The following is an 8558-nucleotide window of genomic DNA, read 5'->3' as shown; positions in this document are numbered from 1 at the left end:
TTTTATGGCAACAAAGAGGGAAAGTGAAAATGGAAAATTTCAATGCTTCGTGCATCAGTCAATGCACACCAAGTTCTTTCTATTATATTTGCCATTGGGTTTCAGCTTTAATTCTATTTAATAACTCTCCTCCCCCAACCAAAAAAAAAAAACGGAACCAGAAAACAGCAGTGGCTAAGCATAGTAAATTATTCTTCTTCCATGAACGGTTCTTTTTCATGGCTATTAGTGGTAGCACTGTCCATCTTTTTCCTTGCATTTAGGCTCATGTGTGGCTTCTTCAGTCATCTCTTCATTCACTCATGTATTTGTTTATTCGACAACATATTACTAAGGAAACTCCTTAAGCCAGGGTGCTGAACGTGGAAAAATAGGTGAAATATAATTTTACCCCTGAGGAGCTCATAGGCTAAAAAATATTGATTTGGGATAAATGTATGTTAAGGTAAGTCTCTGTGTTAGGGGAGTTAAGAGGAAGACCCTGTGTGTTTAGCAGCAGAGTGGGTGGGGAATGGGGATGACCAGAAGATGATCCTATACATGTGACCACTGGGATCCTGGAGGAGGAGTTAGAGTTAAAGGGTCATGTCAGGGAACATGGCAGGAATTGGCAAAGACGCAGAGTTCGGTAAGTATCCAAAGAATTTCCACTCTGCTGATTAAAAGTTAGGTCCTCTTTCTGGTTTAAATATTAAACAATGTTCCTTTATACATGTGTTCACATCAGCTTTCTGTTCATCCAGAAAGTTTTAAAAAGGATTGCGAATGTTTTACCTCCTTCTCAACTGAATGCATTTCAAAAACAGCTCAAGGCTAGTCCTATTCTCACTGGAGATTTTGGAAGAGAAATCTTTTTTTTTTTTTTTTTGAGTTCTAACTTGCTTCTTGTTGAATGAAAATGACTGCAAAATTAATCTAAATAAAAATAACCAGCCTTGGGAGTCAGAACTAAAGAAGAGAACATTCTTTTGCTTGATCAGAATAGCAAGTGGGAAAGACTGCTTCCAAACTGCCCAAGTCAATTTATATTTAGCCGAGTGGAGTTGTTTGCACCTGTCAGAGCCGCAGACGTGTTCTGGCGCATTATGTTACCTGGGGCCCCCTGCCCCTCTTTCAGATTTGACTGACATTGACTTGCAAGGTCATGTTTTATGGGGACAGGCAGAGGAATACTTACAAAGGAACTCTACAAGCCTCTGTCTGCAGACAATGTGTCCTTAGCACGTGAGAAGATCTTGAGTATTTTACACACCAAAGCTCCTAGAGCCCATTAGGGCATTTTTTCTTACCGTTGAGGGCTTTTGAGTTCCAGAGTGAGGTTGATAAATGGATCAGTTGTTTGAAATCTGTGTGACTACAGAACTGATTTTATTCTACAACTTCACATATTGTGCAGTGCTTTATGTGAGCGTCATATATTTTCTTTGATTTCTGTTGTTTATTCTTTTTTATGATTACAGTTGACTCTTGAACAATGTGGGGGCTCGGGGCACCAACCCCCTGTGCAGTTGAAAATCGACATATAACTTTGACCCGCCAAAAACTTCACTACAATAGCCTGCTGTCAACCTGAAGTCTTACCAATAACATCAACAGTCAATTAAACATATTTTGTATGTTGTATGTATTCTATGCTGTAGTTTTACAATAAAGTAAGCTGGAGAAAAGAAAATCTTAAGGAAATCATAAGGAAGAGAAAATATGTCGGCTAGGTATGGTGGCTCATGCCTATAATCCCAGCACTTTGGGAGGCCCAAAGTGGGCAGATTTATTGAGCCCAGGAGTTCAAGACCAGCCTGGACAACATGGTGAAACCCTGTATCTACAAAAAATCCAAAAATTAGCCAGGCATTGTGGCGCGCACCTGTAATCCCAGCTACTTAGGAGACTGAGGTAGGAGGATCACGTGAGCCTGGAGAGGTCAAGGCTGTAGTGAGCTGTGATGGCACCACTGTACTCCAGCTTTGGTGACAGAACAAGACCCTGTCTCAAAAAAGAAAGAAAGAAAATATATTTAGTATTCATTAAGTGGAAGTGGATCGTCATAAAGGTGTTCATCCTGGTTGTCTTCACTTTCAGTAGGCTGAGAAGGAGAAGGAAGTGAAGGGGTTGGTCTTGCCGTCTCACGAGTGGCAGAGGCAGCAGAAAATCCAAATGTAAGTGGACTTACGCAGTTCAAACCTAAGTTGTTCAAAGTGATTGTATTAGTATTAGACATTGTGGAAAATACAGAAAAATATAAAGATGAAAATAGAATTAGTGCTACCCAATGATAACTACCAATATAATTCACTGTATTTTCTTTCAGTGTTTAGTCTGTGCATAAAGATTATATTATGTGAATCATAGTGTGTAGATATAGTTTAATATCTTGATTTTTATTCATGACTGTTTCTCACTTTGAGTATATTAGTATTACAGTTTTCCTGCCATATGCTTTTTAATGGCTGCATAATATTCTTTCACATAGAGAGATCATAATTTATTTAACTATTTTCTTATTGTGGGACATTTAGGTTTTTCTTCCCAAATTTTCTTTATTGTAAATATGTTAGGTTGGTGCAAAAGTAATTGCTGTTTTTGCCATTAAAGGCAAGAGCAAAAACCAAAATTACTTTTGCACCAAACTAATGCTTCAATAAGCATCTTCATATTTAAATTTTGTCCACATTCCTGGCTATTTCCTACAGAGTATAGATAGTCTTCAGGCTGGATGCATATTGCCAGATTTGAATACTAACCTTTTCGAAAGTTTAGTATTGACCTTTCATTCTTGCTGCTGGGGAAAATTAAGTTAAATAATCTCAATAAGGTCTTGGTTTGTGGACTTGGGGAAAATTATATCTCATCTTGGAAACAGCCATATGAGAATTTTTACGAATGAATCATTTACTGTATGCCTGGGTAAAAATAGCGGCACACCTTATCTAGTGCTTTAGCTTTGAGTCTCAGAGTACACAGCCAATTTGTATTATGAATAAGGGCCTCATAACCCATATTGTCGACTTAAATGATGTTAAGTGGTGGCTGGTCAGGGAGAAGGTGGAGAGGCTAGAAACCAGGGAATGCCACCTTGCCAAAGGCTTAAATACCATTAGGCAGAACCAGTATATATTTATATTCTTTGCTTATTCATCCTCTGTTCATAACTAGTGTGGTCATAAATTATATTTAAACATGTAACTTTATATACATATAACGCAAGGCATACTAAAATTGCATGCAGAATTTCATGACAAGTGGCCTGCATTTTTGTGAGGAAAACAAATATGTCAAGCTGCTTTTAGGACTGTAACTAACCACTTGGCTATTGCATGCCTTGCGCGTTAGGTCTGGGGTGTTTCTCTTGCATGCCTCTGGAATCAAATGACTGATACTGCAAGCGCTTCAGAGTAGGTATAAGCAATTTCAGCTTGTTCCATCCTGATATTTACAAAACTGCCTGGATCATACTCACAACCATACAATGACATATATTTATATTAAGAAAGCAACGATTCGCTTGAAAGATGAAGGAAAACAAACTAAGTATTTATGTACAATGAGTCCTAAGTATACACCACTATGTTTTCCATCAGCCTTTGATTTTCTGTCACTCCTCTTTTTCTGTGAAATTTCGAGTCAGAAGTGAACTGACTTCATGGTTTTCCTTACGATTATTTGATATCCTCTAGGGAATCACGACTTAAAGACTGCATTCTTCCTTCTCAAAACTCATGTTAAAGATTTCTCCATGCAGAGCCACAGGCTATTTTGGAGTTTGAAATAGAGCAGTTAAAACTAGGAGGTCACACACGTTGAGATTATTCCTTCACTGCTTCTCGCCTGGCTTGTGTGCCTGAGGAGACACGCATCTCAGAGGGCAGAGGGGCAGCCGTTGTCTAATGAGGTTATTTCACCTACTATATAATAAAATGCACAGGACAATAGCGCATTTGTTATAAAGGCTACTCGAGTTTGTTATACAATTATTCTTCACCAAAAACAACAACCTGATAACTCACTATTAGTATGAGTCTTACTTGGTAGATAGCCAGGACTATAAAATATACAAAGCCAAACTTTGCCATTATTTCCGTCTAAACCTTAGAGATTGCTATAACCATATATTCAGCCTTAACAAAGATATTTGGCACCATTCCCATTTTCTTTCTGTTAATTCTTTGGTCATTGTCAAATGCAAAATCCTCCCAAGTGGGGGATTGTTTGTCTCTTATTGTACTTGTGGCCCTTTGCTCCAAAAAGAGAACTAACTTATCCTTTCTCCCTTGAGTTTAACCCTTATTCTTTTTTCTTCTTTCCTCCTTTTTAAAAGTATTCCTCCTTAGTTTATAAAATCTAGAAATTTCTCTCTTATAATTTTGTAAGATTAGTAAATAAGCAATTCTATTTGTCATTCTCCCCTCTTATAAGTCAGCATCGTTTGTCAATTTTTGAGAACAATCCCAAAACATGGTTTATGAAAAGAAGGAACCGATTGCAAAACAAGTGAGGAAGTTTCTGATTTAACTTCCTGCTGAAATTCCTAGGAAGAAAGACAAAATCTGAAGGCTCACATAACCCTCATGCCCTAGAGATAATGAAGTGTAGGGTAAGATCTCAGTCACCTAGTGGTCTTGGATGAGTATGCTGACTCTGCCTCAGTGAGCTGTGGACCTGGGGGAAATTACCTGCCAACTTTGTGCCTCTGCTTCCAGATGTGCAAAATGGGAATACTAATGCCTGCTTGTAGCGTTATTCTGAGGATTTCCTGGAACAGTATTTATGTATAATCAAGATGACTTGCTCCACAAAACCCAAGTGCAAAAACGTCACATTTCTTGATTATTCTAAATACAGTGAAATCTGGATCTTAACCCTCCACCTACTAAGGCCAGCAAGAAGCTTAATGTCAATTGGCTTATGTGGCTTATGCAGCTGGGAACAGGCCCTTTGTTCCTCGACTCTGTGGTTACAGCCCTTAGCACTGCTACTTCTGCAGCCCAGCCTCTGCGCAGGTCAGGTCCTCACCACCCACTGGAGCTACTGCTCAAGGCAGGCTTTGGTGATGCCCACTTGGCAGGCCTGACAGGAAGCTCATGCACCCCCAGAGAGAAGCCTCTTCCGGAATGTTGCACTCAGATGGGGTGTCCTACCACCTGCAGGAACTTCAGTCCCACAGCTCACAGACTCTGGGGATTCACCCCCTTCCTGGGGTGGATCTTTCTATAATTCCACAGAAGTACCAGGCTGGAGGTCCCCCCACTCTTGGACAGTTCTGGCCCCTTCTTGGGAGGGCCCAGAATTCCCAAATGGTTTATGGAAGCAGTTTCTCCAGAGGCTCCTGGAACATGAAGGAGCTGTTAGCACCACTTTGGGGCTAAAAGAGCCAAGACCTTGGAAAACAAAGACTTGCCTTTCCCTCCAGTGTAAGATGTTGGGGTATACGAGAATGAAGCACAAATTTACATGCTGACACATTTGTAAACTATCAAGTGCATGGTGACTATTCCAGGGGCATCACCAGTTTGCCAAATTCCCCCTGTAAAACAGTTTTACTACAGGAAACACAAGAAAATTTTAAAAACATCTGGGATTGCAGGAAGAGATGGTCTATGAATTACAGAAAACCACACACAGAGGTAAGATGAAAAGTTAGGAAGACAAGATACAAAGAGAGATGCGATAAGAATGGATGGCAAAAAAAAATGCGATCAAAGAATTAAAATCCCTCATGGAGGTGGAAAGAAGCAAAATTGACAGTGTAGAAAATGGAAATGTTGATTTGGAGGTGAACCTTGAGAGGTCTTTTACAGGAAAAGAGCATAGAGTTAGACATGATAAGCGAACATAAATAGTTAACCAAGAAAAGTGATAGATTCTGATAAATATAAAGAATGGGAATTCAGTTTAAGGCTTAAGAGTATTACTAATCCAGAAACCAGAACAACAGAAATAAGTGATAATGACTTTGTTGAAGAAAACATTTTGAGGCTGGAAAAAGACTGGAGTACATAGATTGACTGGGCTCACAAATTCCAGATAAAATCAATTTTAAAACACCCACACCTAGACACATATTCACAACATTTTTTAGTTACAAAGACCACAAAAAAAAAAGAAGTGCTAAAAGTATCCACACAGGAAATACCACCCCCAACCCCAAACAAGTTGTTGACGGAAGAACAAATACCAGACTGACTTCTGACCTCTTTGTACTACTACAGTCAGAAAACAATGGAGTAGCATCTAAAAGCATTTCATATTCAGCCAAGTCGACTTTCATGTGCAAATGACCTTGGTTCCTAATACCCCCTAGTTTTATTACCATAAAACACCAATCAGACTGATTAGTACTCAAAAGAGTAGTTATTGTATCTTATCCACCATGGTAATTTAGTTTCTTGATGAGATTCTAAAGTTGTATGTAAATGCCAATTTTATGCCTCCCCATCTCTCTGTGTGTTTTAACTTTGGTTGTAACGATCCTCTAATCTGGCAGTGGGAGTGTTATTTGCTGCTGAGAAAAGAGGTCTGTCTCCCAGTGACTTCTTTAACCTCATCTCCCACTGCAAGGGTGGTCCTATTGTTTGCCTTGCCCCTGGGAATTTCTACTTTGTGGGCGTAGTGTTTGCTCAGGTGGTAGAGCTCCACATAGCAAGTCTTTGTCCCTTAATTTTACTCCAAATGCCAAGACTTTGATTTATGAATTATATTGAAAAACTGGTGATTATTAGAGTCAAAAGGCCTCTTACATCTTCTAGGCTAGCATCCTTCGTTTACAGGTGAAAAAAGAGACCCAGAAAAGAGCCATCACTTGTCTAGAGTCACAGATTCAGATACGATTCGTGTTAGGACCAGCTAGGCTCCTGGTTTTTCTGCATCACCCACCAGGCTGACACTGATGGACAAGATCTATTGGCAGGCCCAAGTGATCCCATCTTCACCACGATGAAGAAGTTTGTGAGTGGCAGGGCCCGAAGCCTGTGGAATGGCCAAAGGCCAGCTAATGCCCGGTAATCAAAAAGTCAGTGAATTTCCAACAATATGCAGAGGCACACCTTCAACATAGCACCTCAGAGCCATGGAAAACTCAAGGTATTCGTTATAGAAAAGTCCAAGGATACAGAAGACATGCTTTAGCCAGTTTTTCAAAGTTCTTAGAAATTTTGACTTTGGGCAGGGGCACAGTGACTCACCCCTGTAATCCCCCCTACTCAGGAGGTTGAGGAGTTCAAGACCAGCCTGGGATGTTTAGTGAGACCCTGTCTCAAAACAAACAAACAAACAAAAAGAAAGAAAGAAAAGTTTGACTTTTAAGGGCTCTAGTAACAAAAACTTCCTTTCTAAGCAAGCAGACTTGGCTCATGACACCTGACATCCTTTCATCAAACACTGGTCCAAATTCAAGGGGCAAAATCATCTCCTGCGTTTGTAGATTTCATAGCTTCTCTCCTTAGGGGAGTCATAACCCTTTAGGTTGCAAAAGACAGAAGCCCTGCTCCAACTAGCCTAATCAAACAAACCAGAAGAAGAAATGAATTGGTTCATAACCAAATACCAGGAAGGCAGGGGCAGAATTGGGCCTAGGATTAACTTCTCCATATCCCAAGGAGCATGGCTGCTCGCATCTCTGGGCCAACATCAACCCCACTTAAAGAGCAGAGAAGATAGAGGGCAACTTCCACCTGTCGTCAGTGTACAGAATTCCCAGGGGGGACACTGATGGCTGCATAACTGTGGACAAAGGGATGACCCAGCCTGGTTACATGCTCACCACTCTGTTGAGGAACATTTTCTGTCAGTAAATTAAGGAGAATGAGCAGGAAACGGGCACAGGGCAGATCTACACGATAGCCACTACATTATCCATAGCCAGTGTTGGTTAGTACGGAGTTTATTATCCACCAGTTGTTATTGTCAAATACGTGTTTCCAAGTACGGAGAAAAGAAATTAATAATTCCCCTACATTGCCTTTACCTCGGCCATGACCAAGCCCGCTTCTGGAAGGTACAGGACACTCTCCAACCTGCCTCCTGCTCAGGAAAGACTGCCAGAGAGCGCGAGGGCTTCGGAACCTACATGCGGAAGCAGGTGTCCGCTGGGCTTTGTGGAGACTTTCTCCTCTCTCTTGGAGCTCTTTGGTATTAGTCCGTTTTCATTCTGCTGATAAAAACCTACCCGAGACTGGGTAATGTATAAAGAAAAAGAGGGTTAATGGACTCACAGCACCGTTTTACGTGGCTTGGGAGGCCTCGCAATCACGGCGGCAGGCAAAAGGCATGTCTTACATGGCAGCAGACAAGAGAGAATGAGAGCCAAGCAAAAGGGGAAACCTCTTATAGAAACATCAGATCTCCTTACACTTCTTCACTACCACCAGAACGGTATGGGGGAAACCATCCCCGTGATTCAGTTATCTCCCACCGGGTCCCTCCCACAACACGTGGGAATTATGGAAGCTACAATTCAAGATGAGATTTAGGTGGGGACACAGCCAAACCATGTCACCTTTCCAGGGGTCTCGATGGTCTCTCTCCCTTCCCCTACATAAGATAGCAGTAAGGAGGGCAGGATG

The sequence above is a fragment of the Nomascus leucogenys genome, chromosome 4 (genome assembly GCF_006542625.1).
Source record: "Nomascus leucogenys isolate Asia chromosome 4, Asia_NLE_v1, whole genome shotgun sequence".
In the NCBI taxonomy this organism is placed as follows: domain Eukaryota; kingdom Metazoa; phylum Chordata; class Mammalia; order Primates; family Hylobatidae; genus Nomascus; species Nomascus leucogenys.
Note: the sequence above shows the minus strand (reverse complement) of the source record.